The 21,999-nt window shown below is 41.4% G+C and overlaps 1 long non-coding RNA gene across 1 annotated transcript in view; it reads right to left on the bottom strand.

The window, feature by feature from the left end:
* The window catches only part of LOC109562922 (uncharacterized), a 59,330-nt gene extending 45,780 nt beyond the window's left edge, over positions 1-13,550 (bottom strand). Inside the window, exon 1 of the long non-coding RNA XR_011568044.1 lies at positions 252-13,550. This is a non-coding gene — a long non-coding RNA (uncharacterized lncRNA). The remainder of the gene's footprint in view (positions 1-251) is intronic.
* Positions 13,551-21,999: the final 8,449 nt, after the last annotated feature.

Below are 21,999 nucleotides of genomic sequence, written 5' to 3'. Positions count from 1 at the left end.
AAGAAAAACAGAGTAGAGGGAAGATTCAGCTGCATGGGAGATCTAGACAAAGTCAGGGGTCACCGTCAAATTAAAGTCAGAATACTGCTAAGGAGCCATAAAACACACAGAGGGTTATTTTAGAAGATGGAAAAAACTTGAAATAATAGCATTTCCTACCTTTCACAATCTAATACACAATCTAATGGGAGGGGGTTTATTAACATTTTTTCTAGTCTATTTTAAGACAAAAACAAAACGACAAATGATACCTTGGCAATGGCTGGCAGAGATTTATTATGCTTCAGAAAAGTTCATGGCAGTGGTTTTTATCATTGGGTCCCTTATACTCTTCAAGTTACATAAGAGGCTCTTTCTTCTTTTTCTTCTCTAAGCATAACTTCTGGGTCAGCTTTAGCTTTTTGAGTGCATAAGCCAGAGCTTTCTGCTGTTCAAAAAGAAGGTAACTCTTGCAGTAGAGTGCCAGGAATACATCTTACTCTGGAGTCAAGCATTCAACGATATGGGAATATGTTTTTAGACACTTCTCACTCTGGGATGCCTATCCATTATCATGAGCTATGAAAGTATTCTTTTCAAGACTTCCCTGGCAGTCCAGCGGCTAAGATTCCACACTCCCAATTCAGGGGGTCTGGGTTTGATCCCTATACCACAATTTTCCCTGGTGGCTTAGATGGTAAAGCGTCTGTCTACAATGAGGAAGACCGGGGTTCGATCCCTGGGTTGGGAAGATCCCCTGGAGAAGGAAATGGCATCCCACTCCAGTACTATTGCCTGGAAAATCCCATGGACAGAGGAGCCTGGTAGGCTACAGTCCATGAGGTCGCAAAGAGTCGGACACGACTGAGCAACTTCATTCACTTCACCACAGCTAAATGTCTCCCATGGCACATTTAAAATTTTGAGCAGCCAAATAGCTAAATACATTTTTTTTTTAAAGAAAGAGAGAGAAATTACTCTTTTCATACTGCTGGAGAAAACTCAGACCTGTGACAGAATTCCTTCTGTTGTCCTGAGAGCAAATGTAACAATTAACCTTTACTCAACATTTACTCTTCTAAATACTTGACCTCATTTAGTCATCACCACCTTCTCAGGAAGACACTACTGCTACCCCATTTTGTAGATAAGAAAACTGAGATACCAGAAGGTTAAGTATAATAATATTCTTCAGGTCACCCAGAAAAAGTGGTAGGGCCAGGATTTGAACCCAGCCAGTTGGTTCTAATAGCCTGGTTTTCTATGTGCCCCTCTGTCCAGGAGGTGGTATTTAAAATAAATGAAGGTGGTTGTTGAAATGACAGCACCAGGTTATGTTACAGCCAGGAGCCTCTGCTTCAGATAAAGTAACTTTAAGAGGGAAGTATTTACACACTAGTGAAGGTGACATCAAGGAGATCCAACCAGTCCATTCTGAAGGAGATCAGTCCTGGGTGTTCTTTGGAAGGAATGATGCTAAAGCTGAAACTCCAGTACTTTGGCCACCTCATGCGAAGAGTTGACTCATTGGAAAAGACTCTGATTCTGGGAGGGATTGGGGGCAGGAGGAGAAGGGGACGACAGAGGGTGAGATGGCTGGATGACATCACTGACTCGATGGACGTTGGTGATGGACAGAGAGGCCTGGCGTGCTGTGATTCATGGGGTCGCAAAGAGTCGGACACGACTGAACGACTGAACTGAACTGAACTGAACTGAAGGTGACGTCAGAATCCTTTCCTTACGGCTTGTAGCAACCACATTGGCTTTGGGGCTCCTGTGTATTCTACCCCGTCTAAGTTATGGCTAATTTCTGCTACATTCCTCAACCCCCAGAGAATGACAGTAGTGATGGATTTGGAAATGATATTAGATAATCGGAAGGCTTAAGCTCGAGTTCAGTACTGCCACCTACTAACTAAATGGATGTACTTTCCTCGTCTGTGAAATGAGAAAAAGAATCTTGCTATATAGGGTAGTGAGAGTGGAACCAGACAGGGGCGAGGAGAACTGTGATTGTACACTTTCACACTGTTGACCCAGGAATTTTCTCCCCTTTGTTCCATAAGTCAAAGCAAAACAACAAAATGATGTAAACATCTGTGAAAGACCCATGTGGATACCCAAAAACTTTCTATTGTTTCCTTTCTATTAATGTTAACTTTGGTTAAGTCGTTTTTCCTTTTTTATTTTTCATCTCTTAAGAGGAGGGATATTGATCACTGAAGTCTCTTCCAACTTTGATATTTTATAATCCATTTCATCCTAGATTTAGGAGAAGCAAGCCAGGGTTTTTACTTATTTTTAAAATTAATTAATTTATTTAAAATGAAACAATGATGAGTATTTTTAATGATAAAAGGCATAATTTCACAAAGAATATAGACATCTTACACCATTAGACACCTTAACAGCAAAAAAGCAAAGATACATAAGGCAAAAATCAGAAGAAATATAAAGGAGAAGAAAAAATATATAATCACAGACATACTAACATTTCTCTGAGAATATTTTATCAAGCCACAGAAAAAATAAGAATAGGAGCATCGTGAGTGATGTCATTAATAATTTAAATATAATAGATTTATATTTAATTAATTTATATAATCATATCCTACACAAATATATATAAAATTCTTTATCTCACATGTTGTTATTAGAAAATAATGAGCCAGGGCTTTTAAATGGTAGTTTGGCTACTTGCAGTTACCTTACCTCCTAAAGTGAACATATGCCTAACATCTGACCAGTCATATAGGATCCATGAGAAAATCTGACAGCTCTAATAATTAATTGCCCCCAAGTTCAAGTGTTAAGGAGAGTTGAATTCTACACCAGAACTAGGTGGATATCTGGTTTAGCCAGCAACCTGCCAGAAGTAGGGGTGGTGGCATTCCAACACTTTCGTTCTGGGTCATGCCAGACATGTAAGAAATGCGAGGGTGCTTCAAGCCCTATGATCTCATGTGACTGCTTCACTGATAAGTATCACTTGAAAATGATGTTGGGTATGACCAGCTGTAGCAAGCTGGGAGCCAGAGCCAGGTCTTTCCACAGAGAGACACATCAAATGTGGCCACTGTATCTTGAGGAAATGACTGGAGCATGGTCTTGAAGCAGCTGCATGCCAGCTGAATGATCTGGCTCTGATCACAGTCTGTTACCCAGGCTCCCCGCCCCCAGCCATCCCATCCCAGCCTGAAGCAGATGCTGGGAACAGTCACCCCATCAGCAGCCTCAAGATCCATCACAATGCCCACGAGCTGAGTGGTGGGAACGGTCACAATGAGATAAGCATGGGTGGCCTCCCGGATCGCCGTGCACTGGACACCCATTAATAATGCAGTCTGTGTGTCCAGCCCACCATGCTCACCCTGGCAAGGGCCTCTGCACTGGCCATTCCCTTCAGAAAAGCTTGGTCCCCGGGTCTCATACAGCTGGCACCTTTATGCAATTCAAGTTTTATTTCCAGTGTTACTTTCTTAAGTCTTCCACACTCACATCCTCCCAGACTCTCTATCACAACACTGTGTTTTATATTTCATATAGCACTTCTCACTACTTGGAATGATTCTGTTCATTTACCTTTCTGGTTTATTAACTATGTCCCCTTTAGAATGTTAATTTAATGAGAACCAAAATCTCCTCAGTCTTCCCCAATCTATTCCCAACATGTAGAAAAATATCTAGCAGATAATAAGGAATTGATAAAAAAATTAGTAAAACTAATGTATGAGTTAATGAGTTAATTCTATCTAGGACAGGTGTGTTCTGGTGCCAAGAGGGCTTCTCTCACCATGCTCTGCCATGGTAGTAAGATTTCAAGGCTCCAGGGGAGATTTCGTAGACACCTCTAAATATGTCCCTATTTCCTGAGCTGTTTCTGTCTTGTCCCCCATTAAAGCTCTGAGAATCTCTCTTTGATCTGTAGGAACTGGCCCCCAACATCTATACTTATCCTATGTAACTTTTTCACTTAGGAATGATTTAGGTTGCAAGTAACAATGATAACAACACCCTATTGTAGTGCACTGCAATGTCAACAAACGAATCATTTTCTCAGGAACCAATCAAGAGGTATTGGGTCTGGTGTCAGTGTGACAGCTCTATTATGTAGACATCTTGGCTTTCTCTCCTCTAAACCGCCTGCTCCTAGTATACACCTCTCATCTGGTGCTTGTCACATCTCAGTCACATCCTGGCACCACTAGGCATTATTTCTGAACTCCAAAGAAGGGGAAAAACAAAGGGAGAAAAAACCATGCCATGTGAATTTGTTGTTCCTTCTTCCTGGGAAAACAAAAGCTCTCTCAGAATCCATATCCAGCCCTTTTCTATTTATATCTCCTGCCCTAGTATTGGGTCTCAAGGCCATCTGCAGACCAGTTCCTGACACAGGGCAGTGAGATCACAGTGACTGGTTTAGACTGTCACACCGTATCTCCTGGGGCTGGAGAAGGGACCCACTTTCTATGAGATCAAGATGTTGCCACATGCTCCTGAACCAACAGATACATCACAACTAAATGGCCTTAGGGTGGACATTTCACCCAAAATTGGAGCTGAGACTCTGGGGAATTGAGAGTGGAAAGCAGACCCCTTGAGCCATCATGTTTCTGAACTTTCTGAAGATTTGACTCTTCCAAGTGTTTAAATTCCATCATATGCTTAAATATCTACCCAATATATTCTCTTTTTTCCTTAAGCTTGCTCAAAGATTGTTTCTGTTATTCAACACCAAAGGGTCTTTGTTACAGGAGCATCTAGACCCAGCATCCATCAAGGCCAGTCAGGAGGAATGGTTGCTTCAGGGTGTCAGACATTCCACTCCTATCCCCCTCAGGAAAGGCAGCCCTTTGGACCAAACACTCTGCTCCCCTCAAGGTGACCCACATTCTTAGACATTATGTCATCAGCCTGACAACTTCCTCCTCTTCACCTTCAGACTATATTTGCTAAGGTCCCCAGTAGACAGGGAGGCTTGCTGGGTACTAAAGGCCTGCCTCGTGACAGAGGGATGGGGTTTGTGCAATAACACCCATGCTAACTGGTGGAGATGTCACATCTCACATCTATGGTATCAGACCTTCTGATTATGAGCCCAGTAGTTTTTTTTTAAGCTATCTGATTATCCAGGAGACACATACATACACACACACACACACACACACACACACACACACACACACACACTCACCCTTTCTCTCACATGTGGTTGTGCTAGTCACTCAGTTGTGTCCGACTCTTTGCAACCCCATGGGCTGTAGCCTACCAGGCTCCTCTGTCTGTGGGATTCTTTAGGCAAGAATACTGGAGTAAGTAGCCATTCTCTTCTCCAGGGGTTTTTCCCAACCCAAGAATCAAACCCAGGTCTCCTACATTGTAGATGGATTCTTGACCATCTGAGCTGTCAGGGAAGCCATATGTGCACATACAAAACAGTCATCTACCCCCCACAGTTAAGAAAGATCTTCATGAGTGAAAAACCTGGCTAGGCTATTTCAGTACTTCCTCTCTGCTAATCAGCCACAAGGAATATTTCGCAGAGATTACAAAGATTGTGAGTCACTCAAGTATCCAGAGAGAGAGAGAGAGAGAGAAAGAGAGAGAGAGAGAGAGATCTGCAGCTCTCTTGCTACATTACCTATAAACTTGATCTAAGGTCTTTTATTTTTTGCCACACCACACAGCATGTGGGATCTTAATTCACCAACCAGGGATCGAACTCCTGTCCCCTGCATTGGCAGCACAGAGTCTTAACCACTGAACCACCAGGGAATTCCCACCAAATTCTTTTCCAGTGTATATATTTCTTTGACGTAAGCAAGTTTTGTACAATATTTCTCAAAATGTGCTGCTTACATCTTACAGGTTTACATGAACAAATGGTTCCCTGCTCAGAAGACTTTGGAAACTGACTAAAGGAAGCTCAGTGCTGCTTCTTGCAAGATGCTGCCAAGCCTTCAATATTCCAGTATGCATCATGAATAGCTAAAAGAGGGATGCAGTGTGTGGCATCTTCCAGATTTCTTTAACCACTAACATTTCTTCCTTGGTGTATACTGAAAGGCTGGTGATGCAATAGATATGTTTTGGTAAACTGCTAGAAGAGAGGAATATAGAGGGCAAATCCTAGAAATGAATACCTCTTTGGCTCAGACAGTAAAGAAGCCACCTGTAATGCAGGAGACCTGGGTTCAATCCCTGGGTTGGGAAGATCCTCTGGAGAAAGGAATGGCTACCTACTCCAGTATAATTACCTGGAGAATTCCGTGGACAGAGGAGCCTGGCGGGCTACAGTCCATGGGGTCACAAAGAGTCGGACACAACTAAGCAACTAACACTTTCATTTCACTGCTGCTGCTGCTGCTGCTGCTGTTGCTGCTAAGTCGTTTCAGTCATGTCCGACTCTGTGCGACCCCATAGACGGCAGCCCACCAGGCTCCCCCGTCCCTGGGATTCTCCAGGCAAGAACACTGGAGTGGGTTGCCATTTCCTTCTCCAATGTGTGAAAGTGAAGTCGCTCAGTCGTGTCCGACTCTTTGCAACCCCATGGACCATGGTAGGAACCTACCAGGCTCCTCCATCCATGGGATTTTCCAGGCAAGAGTACTGGAGTGGGGCCACTTAACTACCTTTTTTAAATACCAAGAGGCATAGTTTAAGAGTCGGTGAAGTAGGCCATGTGCAGATTTATGTGTAGCCCTGTTGGATGTCAGTAGATAGTTAGAAATGCTACTTCATCTGCTGTTCCCAAGTTCCACATCACAGAGGCCAACCTGGGTGGAAAGTCTGAGAGAGTGTGTATTTATCTTCTTGGGCTGATCATGTCAATGTTATGATCAGAGGATCATCAGGTTTCCCTCCTTCAAAATGAGGTTGTTAGGCCATGTGAGAACAGGGAGAATGTGGTTGTCACCAAAGAGTCCAACACCCCATTATTTTTTTTCCTGTTCTGACCTTTAATCAAAGCAGTTTTCATTAATGCAAGGATAAGTAAACCACATTGACCTTGGTGATATGATATATGAACTAAAAACTTCTAAGACAAATTTGTCTTATTTAAATCCACCTTTTCTAAAAGACCACTTGGTATAACCTAACAAAAATAACCTGTCTACCAATGTGCAAATATTTTGCTAGGATATCTGGTGTCACCTGGGCTGCTTTAGAACCACACAGGCTTTAGGCATCCCTACACTGACCAAATGATTTTAGGAGAATTAAATGGCAGGATTGGCAATTGTTCTGCCAAAGCTTTATCCATAGCACATCTAGAAGGAAAACTTACTTCCCTGGAAGCCTTTTTGCAGGGACAGAGAGATCCAAATAAAGAGGAAAATAACTGCACAAATGCATTTATCAACACAATGTCATGTTATAAACTGTAATTTATAGAATAAGTATGGGAGAACCTGGTACTCTAATTCTAAAGTTCAATAATTTCAGTGATGTAATACAAATCTCATTACTTATCTTTATCCCCAAGATGACTATTTTCAGGCTTTATTAATAAGGATCCTTACTATTTGAAATTTACTTTGACCTTATATTTCATCTAAATTGAATGATTTGAAATGTCTGAGAAAATACAAGGTTTAAATCACATCTCTATACCCTACCTCTATGAAAAATAAAATGGTTTTCTTTGCATCCATGGGAAGAAGAATATTAAATGGCACATGGCATAGCAAGGGTGAAAAATACCTAACAAAGACATCAAAAGATCAAGATTCAAGTCTATCTTTATTTTTTTTTCAAGTCTATCTTTAGACAGCCATTGTTATAAGCTAAGCCCTAGTACCTTAAAATTGGACTTTCTTTTGGAGATAGGGTCTTTTAGAGATGATCAAGTTAAAATGAGGTCATGAAAGTGGGCCCTCATCCAGTATGAATGGTGGACTTCTAAGAGGAGGAAATTTGGACACACACACACATAAGTGGGAATGTGGTGAGAACAGATATGGAGGAGATGGCCACTGATAAGCCAGGGAGAGAGGAAGCCTGGAATAGGTCCTTCCCTCACAGTCATCAGAAGAAACCACCCCTGCCAACACCTTGGCTTTGGATTTCTAGCCTCCAGCACTGGGAGAATACAGAAAATGCATTTCAGTTGTTTAGTCCAGTCAGTTGTGGGGTCTGTGTGACAGAGCCCTGGCAAATGAATACAGCTGTGTTCTTAGCCAAGTCTTCTAATATTTCTGTCTCAGTTGCCTCATCTATAGCATTAGGAGGTAGATGAGCTTTGAAATCGCTGTATCTCCAATAGCTAATGATCAAGGATGAAGGAAATGGCAACCCCTCCAACATTCTTTTCTAGGAAATCCCATGGACAGAGGAGTCGGCAAGCTACAGTCCATGGGGTTGCAAAGAGTTGGACATGACTGAGTGACTAACACTTTCACTTTCAAGAATGGACATAGACTCTCATCAGATCTTCTGAGATGTAAACATGCACCATCTTCTGAGAAAAGCTTTCTCTCTTATCTATAGATCAGTGGATTATAGACAAGCTGACATCATCTTTGATAATCCTGTCTGGTCATCCTAAGTCATATTTAGGTAATGACTCTAGGAAGCAAAATAAGGGAGAAAGGAGGATCAAAGTAACTCTGATGAAAGGCTATAAACTTATAAGCTTATATCTTCCTTCAAGAAATTCATCATTTGTTAGATAATTAGTGGGAAGCTCCTGTATAATGAAGGGAGTTCAACTCAGTGCTCTGTGATAACCTAGATGGATGGGATGGGGAGTGGGAGGGCGGTTCAAGAGAGAGTGGATTTATGTATACTTATGGCTGATTCTGCCATTATGGCAGAAAGTTAAGAGGAATAAAAGAGCCTTTTGATGAAGGTGAAACAGGAGAGTGAAAAAGCTGGCTTAAAACTCAACATTCAAAAAACTGAGATCATGGCATCTGGTCCCATCACTGCATGGCATATAGATGGGGAAACAATGGAAACAGTGAAAGATTTTATTTTCTTGGGCTTGACAATCACTGCAGACAGTGATTGCAGCCATGAAATTAAAAGATGCTTGCTCTTTGAAAAAAGCTATGACAAACCTAGACAGCATAATAAAAAGCAGAGACATTACTTTGCCAACAAAGGTCTGTCAAGTCAAAGCTATGGTTTTTCCAGTGGTCATGTATGGAGCACCAAAGAATTGATGAAGGCTGAGCACCAAAGAATTGATGTTTTTGAACTATGGTGTTGGAGAAGACTCTTGAGAGTCCTTTGAACTGCAAGGAGTTCAAACCAGTCCATCCTAAAGGATATCAACCCTGAATATTCACTGGTAGGACTGATGCTGAAGCTAAAGCTCCAGTACTTTGGCCACCTGATGTGAAGAGCAGACTCACTGGAAAACACCCTGATGTTGGGAAATATTGAAGACAAGAGGAGAAGGGGATGACAGAGGATGAGGTGGTTGGATGGCATCATCAACTCAATGGACATGAGTTTGAGCAAGCTCCGGGAGATGGTGAAGGACAGAGAAGCCTGGTGTGCTGCAGTTCATGGGGTTGCAAAGAGTCAGACATGACTGAGGGACTGAACAACAACAACAATGGCTGATTTACATCAGAAGAAACCAACAGAACACTGTGAAGCAATTATCCTCCAGTTAAAAACAAATTAGTAAAATAAACTCATCATTTGAAAAAACTGGCTTATAACAGATTCAAAGAAGGTGCTGTGGTGGGTTCAGATGAAAAGATCAATAATAAATGTAAATTTCATGACTTGGTTCCCTGTGTTAGAACCTCTGTAGAGTAAACAAAAAAGCACACATTTGTGCTGTCTTTACAACTCATTTCTGGGTGTTCTTTCTTCATTTCCCACACCTTTCACTCCAGTGTTTATTATGAAAGGAAAGATGTTCCAGGCATAACTATTGAACTTCTGGGTGCTACTATCCTGTTCCATCTCAGCAAAAAAACAGTTAATAATAATGACTTTGTGCACCCTTTATCAAGCTCTCATCAGCATGTATGATCTTGGTATAAACCCCAGGCTATTAATGCACCTTCAAAGCCTAGAATACAGTTTAATGCCAGAATCACAGTTGGTAAGAAGAGCATTTTGGCAACTGAAATTGCTATTCTAAATGCTATAAAACAGAACTGATGTCCTAGTTACCCTTCACTTTACCTCGCTGAATGTACACTCTCCTGCCAAAGAAAATATAAAGATAAGCATTCTATTCCATGAGATGATCTTATCATTGCTAAGAAGCAATCGTAGTGTGACCTTCTTAAGAAGCAACTGGCTAAATTACATGAAATAGTAGCATCAACAATATCAAAACATAAATCAACACACTTAGCCAGCATCAATCTCACAATTAAATGGACAGTGCTTGTAATTAGTTGGGATCCCGATAAGATGGAACACTCAAATCAGAATAATTCAAAGGCTTCTGTACTAAGGAACTTTTACAAAAGTGTACTCAGGGTAAAGTAAAACCACAAGGGACTTTGGGCAATAATCAGGGTTGGGAACTGAGCCACTGTTACCAACTCTAGGCGTAAGGAGACAAGGAGGAGGGGGGTGGGTTGGCAGAACCTGGAGAAAGAAAGTCATGTAGAGAAGATTGTCATGAAGAGAGTAGTGCTTTTCAATCTAGGGACACTGTCCAAGGTGTCCCCAACAAGATACGAGTAAGGAGGATAAATACCTTGACCTCCTCCTCCTCCCCTTTCCAGTGTTCTGTCAGGGTCCCGACTGATCAAATCCAACCAGAGACAGAACAGGGGGCCCACTGAAGGGGTCCATTAAGAGTCAGCCTCTAATGATCAGAGTGAGGAGATCTGGAGGGGCAATTGGGTAATACACAGCAGGGTGCTACCTAACCCAATGCACTCATAGAAATACTTATAAATTTTGTAAGAGCAGAAAATGTCTCTTCTTGTTCACCATTTTATCCCTAACTATATCACTCCAGTATTCCTGCATGAAAAACCCCATGGACAGAGGAGCCTGGCTGGCTGTGGTCCCTGGGTTGCAAACAGTCAGACATGACTGAATCGACTTAAGCATGGAATATCATTCCAACTCCTATTTTCCAATTCTCTGACAGCAACTGGGTGTCCAGTAATTAAATTCAATGTGAAATTAATTACCCAGAGTTAGCACAGACCCCACCAGTTAAGGGCTTAGTCCCATTTTGGACACCAGCCACAAATGGGGTTCCCAGACAACTTTCACTTCTACCTGCTGCTGCTGCTAAGTTGCTTCAGTTGTGTCCGACTCTGTGTGACCCCATAGACGGCAGCCCACCAGGCTCCCCCGTCCCTGGGATTCTCCAGGCAAGAACACTGGAGTGGGTTACCATTTCCTTCTCCAATGTGTGAAAGTGAAAAGTGAAGTCGCTCAGTCGTGTCCGACTTAGCGACCCCATGGACTGCAGCCTACCAGGCTCCTCTGCCCATGGGATTTTCCAGGCAAGAGTGCTGGAGTGGGTTGCCATTGCCTTTGCCTCACTTCTGCCTAGCCAACTGTAAATATGGAGGTTCCCACAACCCCACTCAGGTTCAGTAATTTGCCAGAGCAACTCCCAGCTCAGGAAAGCTCTCTGCTTTCTATTACAGCTTTATTGTAAATAATACAACTCAGGAACAGCCAAATGGAAGAGATGCATAGGGAAGGTATGGGGGTAAGGAGGGCACAGGGCTTCCATGCTCTTTTCGAGTGCACCACCCTCCCAGCACATCAATGTGTTCCCAATCTGGAAGCATCATGGCATAGGCATGATTTACTGAATTTTAGGCCACTGGTACTTGAACTCAGTCTCCAGTCCATCTCTCCTCCCCAGAGGTCAGAGGTGGGACTGAAGGGTTCTATCCCTATAATCACATAGATTTTTCCTCTGGGAACCAGCCTCCATCCTGAAGCTGTCTAAATACCCCATCTTTAGTCACCTTATTAGAAAACAGAAGACACTCCTATCAGTGGAAATTCCAAGGAATTTAGCATGCCAGGAACCAGGAAAAAGGCCAAATCTATTTTTTTCTTAATCATGCCACGCCAGCATGTTGTATCACCATGTCTGGCACGTAATGTATTTGTTACTGAATGATGCAGTCTCCACTGTGTTAGTCTAAAGTTCTTTCTCTTTTCCTTCTGGGTTTTTGAAAGATTACTAAAATTTTTAAGCCCAAACTATACATGCCTTTAAGCTTCTCCTTCCCCTCTAGTCAGATAATCTAAAGAAGACAAATCCTGAGTGGCTTCTAGAACCCCAGGGCACTTCACACCTCTGATACCCAAAGCATAGGGAAACTCAAAGGAGAAACACAGATATTTTTTAGAGATGGAATCTGAACTGTTGACAAACAATCTGCTCTAGTCTCTTCAAGGTTGTACGCCTTTTTATCACCTTCACTACCAACAGATTCTGTGGCACTAAATAGACGTAGGAAGCTAGGGCTAGACCTTTGTGGGGTGGTAAGCCATTTTTGTTGATATAAGGTATTGTACAACATGCCACCAAAAGAACTTTATTTTCTTCTGGATAGTCTCCCAATGATACGAGTCACACCTTGTGCTTTTAAAATCCCAAGGTGACCAATATTTTACATGTCAGGGAAAACTGGATCTCTATCAGGAGAAAATCTGAAATCAGGGATGAAGAAAATGCAGAAGGGAGTAGGGATAGTCTAAATCCATTAACAGAAAAAAACAACAAAAAAAAAATCACTGAAAAACAAACAGATCCATTCAAGGCTGATATGCCTTGAAAATACGGTACAAAATTTCAGTTTAAATGAAGTTTGGGGAAAGCGCATTTCCATCTGATGGAAGGACATTTTCCATCCATCAGCAGACCTAGCTATTAAACTGATGGCCTGTAAGTTTTCTCTATAGCAATAGCCTTTTTAATATTAACATAAATGAGCCAAGCTCTACAACCAAACTTTGAAGTCTCAACCTAAACTGTTATCCAAAGGCTTGATCAGGTCCTGATCAAGAATATTTTTAACCTGCTCACACATTCCTGGCCCATCTTTCTGGGAGTGGGGTTCCTAAATTTCTTCAGCTGAGCGTGGTCTCTAGCCATTGCATTCTCTGCATATGTGATGTCTCCTTTGATCAACAGCACACAATATCATCATTTTAGGCACTGATCAGAAAATGCATCTAAGAACAGACTGGGCTTCCCAGGTGTCTGTAGCAGTAAAGATCCTGCCTGCCAATGCTGGAGACATAAGAGACACTGGTTCCATCCCTGGGTCATGAAGATCCCCTGGAGGAGGGCATGGCAACCCAGTCCAATATTCTTGCCTGGAGAATTCCATGGACAGAGGAGCCTAGCAGGCTACAGTCCATGGGGTCACAAAGACTCAGACGTGACTAAAGTGACTTGGCATGCACATGCAGGAGCTTGCTAGACACACCTGATAGCGGAAAGAAATGCCTAAGGCAGTTGTTCTAAACCCAGTTGATTGTTCTAAATGACCTAGGGCACAGGGAAGACGAGAATGGCCAGAGGCCCTTGGAAAGGAAGACAGTGAGAGAGAACAGAGTGGGGATCTAGGCCCACCCAAGTACATGGACTCATATCTGGAGCTGTCCTTTTTAAGACACATTAATCTACTCCCCCCCCGCACCCCCCCCCCCCCCCCCCCCCCCCGCTGACTCCATCATACAATGGAAGAGACAGACTAATTTTCCTTTTCCTATCTCTAAACAATACACTGGATTAGGTAGACTGAAATTACACAGGGAGCTTTTTCAAAATAAGTTACATGAGTAAGGTTCTCCTTAGCCACTCACCCCGCCATTCTGAGGAACCTCATGTGCTGGCACCCGATAAATTTTGCAAGAGCTCCCTAGGTTATTCTGACCTTCTTCTCTTCATCCTGCCCCACCCCCAGTTACAAATCCACTAAACACTAGTTCCCTATTACACTCAGTTACCAGAAAGAAATGTATTTGGGTCACATATCTTAACTTCCTGCTTACATACCTTAATGGCATTAATATTTAACAATACACACTTGACTTAGATCAAAAATGCCTGATAAGGGTTATCTACTTGAATTTTACATTGTTATGCCTTCTGGAAAATCAGTTTCAATCATCTCATAACCTTACTCAACATCCATTACATAAACCTTCACAAAATACCATGTCTGGAGGTTGCTCCTCCTCCACTGCTCAGCGTGAGGTGTTGCCCAGCGCACACTCTCTCCACCCTGGCCCAGCAGCAGTGACCTGGAGGTGGTTCCAGCTCCAGTAAAGGGATTCATTCAAAGCCCTGAGCATAGAGCCTGGGCATAGAGAAGATGATTGAATTTGGAGGAGGAGCCAAGATGGCGGAGGAGCAGGACGGGGAGAACACTTTCTCCCCCACAAATTCATCAAAAGACCATTTAAACGTCGAGTAAATTCCACAAAACAACTTCTGAATGCTGGCAGAGGACATCAGGCACCCAGAAAAGCAATCCAACTCTTCGAAAGGAGGTAGGAAAAAATATAAAGGACAAAAGGGGAGACAAAAGAGGGAGGGACGGAGTTCCATCCCGGGAAGGGAGTCTTGAAAAGAGAGAAGTTTCCAAACACCAGGAAACCTTCTCATTGCCGAATCTGTGCCGAGCTTTGGAAGCACAGAGGGCAACATAACAGGAAGAAAAAATAAATAAACAATTAAAACTCGAAGATTGCGAGTCCTACGGTAACTCCCCCAGCGGAGAAGCAGCGCAGACGCCTGCACGCGCCATTAGCAAGCGGGGGCTGGGCAGGGAGGCGCAGCGCGGGCTGCATCGCTTAGAGTAAGAATCTGGCCTGAATACCCTGAGCACTATCTGAGCGAAATAATTTGGGCTAGCAAACCAGACTGTGGGATATCTACCACGCGAAAAGCCAGCCCTAACCTAAGACCGCCAGGCCCGCGCACGGAACAAAGAATTGAACAGAGATAGCGGGCTGCAGACCTTCCCCCTCCGGTGACAGGCAGCCAGAGCCGGAAGGGGGCAATCGCAGCCCCAGAGAGACATTATCTATAAAACTGTAAGCAGGCTTCTTTGCTAACTAAAACTTTTTGGGGGTCTGGACGGTTAACATCTGCCTGAGAAGGTGCGCCGGTTTTACACCCAGATAACCGAGTGGCGGGGAGGCGATAAGTCGTAGCATTGGCGCTCGCCAAACACCTCATCACTTGAGCTGCTTGGACCTGGGAAGAGCACAAAACTCAGGCCCAACTGAGTCTGCGCCTCTGAGGACTACCCGAGTGCCTGAACCTGAGCGGCTTGGACCTGGGAGGTACATGCAACCCAGGGCCAGCCTCGGATTGTTCCCGGCGGAACAACCTAGAGCCCGAGCAGTGTGGGCTGGGAGGCTACACGCGCCGTGAGCGGGGGCACACCCAGTGTGGCTGAGGCACTGCGAGCGCACGCCAGTGTTATTTGTTTGCAGCATCCCTCCCTCCCTCCCCACAGCGCGACTGAACAAAGAGAAGAAATACAGCTCCACCCATCAGAACACCGACACAAGCTTCCCTAACCAGGAAACCTTGACAAGCCACCTGTACAAACCCACACACAGCGAGGAAAAGCCACAATAAAGAGAACAACACAAACTGTCAGAATACAGAAAGGACACTCCAAACTCATCAATTTAAATAAGATGAAGAGACAGAGGAATAGCCAGCAGATAAAGGAACAGGATAAATGCCCACCAAACCAAACAAAAGAGGAAGAGATAGGAAATCTACCTGATAAAGAATTCCGAATAATGATAGTGAAATTGATCCAAAATCTTGAAATTAAAATGGAATCACAGATAAATAGCTTGGAGACAAGGATTGAGAAGATGCAAGAAAGGTTTAACAAGGACCTAGAAGAAATAAAAAAGAGTCAATATATAATGAATAATGCAATAAATGAAATTAAAAACACTCTGGAGGCAACAAATAGTAGAATAACAGAGGCAGAAGATAGGATTAGTGAATTAGAAGATAGAATGGTAGAAATAAATGAATCAGAGAGAATAAAAGAAAAACGAATTAAAAGAAATGAGGACAATCTCAGAGACCTCCAGGACAATATTAAACGCTACAACATTCGAATCATAGGGGTTCCAGAAGAAGAAGACAAAAAGAAAGACCATGAGAAAATACTTGAGGAGATAATAGTTGAAAACTTCCCTAAACTGGGGAAGGAAATAATCACCCAAGTACAAGAAACCCAGAGAATCCCAAACAGGATAAACCCAAGGCGAAACACCCCAAGACACATATTAATCAAATTAACAAAGATCAAACACAAAGAACAAATATTAAAAGCAGCAAGGGAAAAACAACAAATAACACACAAGGGAATTCCCATAAGGATAACAGCTGATCTTTCAATAGAAACTCTTCAAGCCAGGAGGGAATGGCAAGACATACTTAAAATGATGAAAGAAAATAACCTACAGCCCAGATTATTGTACCCAGCAAGGATTTCATTCAAGTATGAAGGAGAAATCAAAAGCTTCTCAGACAAGCAAAAGCTGAGAGAATCTGCACCACCAAACCAGCTCTCCAACAAATACTAAAGGATATTCTCTAGACAGGAAACACAAAAATGGTGTATAAATTCGAACCCCAAACAATAAAGTAAATGGCAATGGGATCATACTTATCAGTAATTACCTTAAACATAAATGGGTTGAATGCCCCAACCAAAAGACAAAGACTGGCTGAATGGATACAAAAACAAGACCCTTATATATGTTGTCTACAGGAGACCCACCTCAAAACAGGGGACACATACAGACTGAAAGTGAAGGGCTGGAAAAAGATTTTCCATGCAAATAGGGACCAAAAGAAAGCAGGAGTAGCAATACTCATATCAGATAAAATAGACTTTAAAACAAAGGCTGTGAAAAGAGACAAAGAAGGTCACTACATAATGATCAAAGGATCAATCCAAGAAGAAGATATAACAATTATAAATATATATGCACCCAACATGGGAGCACCGCAGTATGTAAGACAAATGCTAACAAGTATGAAAGGAGAAATTAACAATAACACAATAATAGTGGGAGACTTTAATACCCCACTCACACCTATGGATAGATCAACTAAACAGAAAATTAACAAGGAAACACAAACTTTAAATGATACAATAGACCAGTTAGACCTAATTGATATCTATAGGACATTTCATCCCAAAACAATGAATTTCACCTTTTTCTCAAGCGCACATGGAACCTTCTCCAGGATAGATCACATCCTGGGCCATAAAGCTAGCCTTGGTAAATTCAAAAAAATAGAAATCATTCCAAGCATCTTTTCTGACCACAATGCAGTAAGATTAGATCTCAATTACAGGAGAAAAACTATTAAAAATTCCAACATATGGAGGATGAACAACACCCTGCTGAATAACCAACAAATCACAGAAGAAATCAAAAAAGAAATCAAAATTTGCATAGAAACGAATGAAAATGAAAACACAACAACCCAAAACCTGTGGGACACAGTAAAAGTAGTCCTAAGGGGAAAGTTTATAGCAATACAGGCACACCTCAAGAAACAAGAAAAAAGTCAAATAAATAACCTAACTCTACACCTAAAGCAACTAGAAAAGGAAGAAATGAAGAACCCCAGGGTTAGTAGAAGGAAAGAAATCTTAAAAATTAGAGCAGAAATAAATGCAAAAGAAACAAAAGAGACCATAGCAAAAATCAACAAAGCCAAAAGCTGGTTCTTTGAAAGGATAAATAAAATTGATAAACCATTAGCCAGACTCATCAAGAAACAAAGGGAGAAAAATCAAATCAATAAAATTAGAAACGAAAATGGAGAGATCACAACAGACAACACAGAAATACAAAGGATCATAAGAGACTATTATCAACAATTATATGCCAATAAAATGGACAACGAGGAAGAAATGGACAAATTCTTAGAAAAGTACAACTTTCCAAAACTCGACCAGGAAGAAATAGAAAACCTTAACAGACCCATCACAAGCACAGAAATTGAAACTGTAATCAAAAATCTTCCAGCAAACAAAAGCCCAGGTCCAGACGGCTTCACAGCTGAATTCTACCAAAAATTTAGAGAAGAGCTAACACCTATCCTGCTCAAACTCTTCCAGAAAATTGCAGAGAAAGGTAAACTTCCAAACTCATTCTATGAGGCCACCATCACCCTAATACCAAAACCTGACAAAGATGCCACAAAAAAGAAAACTAAAGGCCAATATCACTGATGAATATAGATGCAAAAATCCTAAACAAAATTCTAGCAATCAGAATCCAACAACACATTAAAAAGATCATACACCATGACCAAGTGGGCTTTATCCCAGGGATGCAAGGATTCTTCAATATCTGCAAATCAATCAATGTAATACACCACATTAACAAATTGAAAAACAAAAACCATATGATTATCTCAATAGATGCAGAGAAAGCCTTTGACAAAATTCAACACCCATTTATGATAAAAACTCTCCAGAAAGCAGGAATAGAAGGAACATACCTCAACATAATAAAAGCTATATATGACAAACCCACAGCAAACATTATTCTCAATGGTGAAAAATTGAAAGCATTTCCTCTAAAGTCAGGAACAAGACAAGGGTGCCCACTTTCACCATTACTATTCAACATAGTTTTGGAAGTTTTGGCCACAGCAATCAGAGCAGAAAAAGAAATAAAAGGAATCCAAATTGGAAAAGAAGAAGTAAAACTCTCACTATTTGCAGATGACATGATCCTCTACATAGAAAACCCTAAAGACTCCACCAGAAAATTACTAGAACTAATCAATGATTATAGTAAAGTTGCAGGATATAAAATCAACACACAGAAATCCCTTGCATTCCTATACACTAATAATGAGAAAACAGAAAGAGAAATTAAGGAAACAATTCCATTCACCATTGCAACGAAAAGAATAAAGTACTTAGGAATATATCTACCTAAAGAAACTAAAGACCTACATATAGAAAACTATAAAACACTGGTGAAAGAAATCAAAGAGGACATTAATAGATGGAGAAATATACCATGTTCATGGATTGGAAGAATCAATATAGTGAAAATGAGTATACTACCCAAAGCAATTTATAGATTCAATGCAATCCCTATCAAGCTACCAACAGTATTCTTCACAGAGCTAGAACAAATAATTTCACAATTTGTATGGAAATACAAAAAACCTCGAATAGCCAAAGCAATCTTGAGAAAGAAAAATGGAACTGGAGGAATCAACCTACCTGACTTCAGGCTCTACTATAAAGCCACAGTTATCAAGACAGTATGGTACTGGCACAAAGACAGAAATATAGATCAATGGAACAAAATAGAAAGCCCAGAGATAAATCCAGGCACATATGGACACCTTATCTTTGACAAAGGAGGCAAGAATATACAATGGATTAAAGACAATCTCTTTAACAAGTGGTGCTGGGAAATCTGGTCAACCACTTGTAAAAGAATGAAATTAGAACACTTTCTAACACCATATACAAAAATAAACTCAAAATGGATTAAAGATCTCAACGTAAAACCAGAAACTATAAAACTCCTAGAGGAGAACATAGGCAAAACACTCTCTGACATACATCACAGCAGGATCCTCTATGACCCACCTCCCAGAATATTGGAAATAAAAGCAAAAATAAACAAATGGGACCTAATTAAACTTAAAAGCTTCTGCACATCAAAGGAAACTATAAGCAAGGTGAAAAGACAGCCTTCAGAATGGGAGAAAATAATAGCAAATGAAGCAACCGACAAACAACTAATCTCAAAAATATACAAGCAACTCCTACAGCTCAACTCCAGAAAAATAAATGACCCAATCAAAAAATGGGCCAAAGATCTAAATAGACATTTCTCCAAAGAAGACATACAGATGGCTAACAAACACATGAAAAGATGCTCAACATCACTCATTATCAGAGAAATGCAAATCAAAACCACTATGAGATACCATTTCACACCAGTCAGAATGGCTGCGATCCAAAAGTCTACAAATAATAAATGCTGGAGAGGGTGTGGAGAAAAGGGAACCCTCTTACACTGTTGGTGGGAATGCAAACTAGTACAGCCACTATGGAGAACAGTGTGGAGATTCCTTAAAAAACTGGAAATAGAACTGCCTTATGATCCAGCAATCCCACTGCTGGGCATACACACTGAGGAAACCAGAAGGGAAAGAGACACGTGTACCCCAATGTTCATCGCAGCACTGTTTATAATAGCCAGGACATGGAAGCAACCTAGATGTCCATCAGCAGATGAATGGATAAGAAAGCTGTGGTACATACACACATTGGACTATTACTCAGCCATTAAAAAGAATACATTTGAATCAGTTCTAATGAGGTGGATGAAACTGGAGCCTATTATACAGAGTGAAGTAAGCCAGAAGGAAAAACACCAATACAGTATACTAACGCATATATATGGAATTTAGAAAGATGGTAACGATAACCCTGTATACGAGACAGCAAAAGAGACACTGATGTATAGAACAGGCTTATGGACTCTGTGGGAGAGGGAGAGGGTGGGAAGATTTGGGAGAATGGCATTGAAACATGTGAAATGTCATGTATGAAACGAGATGCCAGTCCAGGTTCAATGCACGATGCTGGATGCTTGGGGCTGGTGCACTGGAACGACCCAGAGGGATGGTATGGGGAGGGAGGACGGAATTAAAAAAAAAAGAGAAAAGTAAAAAAAAAAAAAAAATACCATGTCTGACAAGAGATGGTCCCCCTAGCAGAACATGTCTATGTCTTTCTAACAAACAGGGATAATGAGGTATTGCAAAGCATCTGCCCTGGTGCCTCAGCTGCTAGAAAACAAGCCTTTTCTTTTTTTAAGTAGTAACTAATACTGGTGAGGATCCCTAGAAATGGCTTGTAAGACAATGTTATTGATAGAATTTTCTGTGATGTTATAAGTGTGCTACATCTACCCTGTCCAATTCTACAGTTAATAGGTACATGTGACTTGTGAGCACTTTAAATTGTGACTAGTGTGACTGAGGAGTGAATTTTAAATATTATTTAATTTTAATTAATCTGAAGCAAAGAGCCGACTCACTGGGAAAGACCCTGATGCTGGGAAAGATTCAAGGCAAGAGGAGAAGAGGATGGCAGAGGATGAATGGTTGGATGGCATCACCAACTCAAAGGATATGAGTTTAAGCAAGCTCCAGAAGATAGTGAAGGACAGGGAAGGGTGGCATGCTGCAGTCCATGGGGTCACAAAGAGTTGGAAACAACTGAGCAACTGAACAACAATGATATAAATTTAAATAACTGCATGTGGCTACTGCCTATATGGAGCCACATGGTTCCAAGGCCACTTTTTATATTTAAGTAGGATGACAGAAGAAAAAGAAAAGCAAAAAGGCAAAATGGTGTTTGAGGAGGCCTTACAAATAGCTGAGAAAAGAAAAGAATCTAAAGGCAAAGCAGCAAAGATATACCCATTGAATGCAGAGTTCCAAAGAAAAGCAAGGAGAGATAAGAAAGCCTTCCTCAGTGACCAGTGCAAAGAATAGAGGAAAACAATAAAATGGGAATGACTAGATATCTCTCCAAGAAAGTTAGGGATACCAAAGGAACATTTCATGCAAAGATAGGCACAATAAAGGACAGAAATGGTATGGACCTAACAGAAGCAGAAGATATTAAGAAGACGTGGCAAGAATACACAGAAGAACTGTACAAAAAAGATCTTAATGGCCCAGATAATCACAATGATGTGATGACTCACCTAGAGCCAGACATCCTGAAATGCAAAGTCTAGGGCCTTAGGAATCATTACTATACACAAATCTAATGGAGGTGATGGAATTCCAGCTGAGCTAGTTCAAATCCTAAAAGATGATGCAGTTAAAGTGCTGCACTCAATATCCAGCAAATTTGGAAAACTCAGCATTGGTCACAGGACTGTAAAAGGTGTCAGTTTTCATTTAAATCCCAAAGAAAGGCAATGCCAAAGAATGTCCAAACAGCCGAACAACCGCACAATAACACTTATCTCACATGCTAGCAAAGTAAT

Source organism: Bos indicus, chromosome 8, assembly GCF_029378745.1.
Source record: "Bos indicus isolate NIAB-ARS_2022 breed Sahiwal x Tharparkar chromosome 8, NIAB-ARS_B.indTharparkar_mat_pri_1.0, whole genome shotgun sequence".
In the NCBI taxonomy this organism is placed as follows: Eukaryota; Metazoa; Chordata; class Mammalia; order Artiodactyla; family Bovidae; genus Bos; species Bos indicus.
The sequence above is the reverse complement of the archived record's forward strand: the minus strand, read 5'-3'. Positions and strand labels throughout refer to the sequence as shown.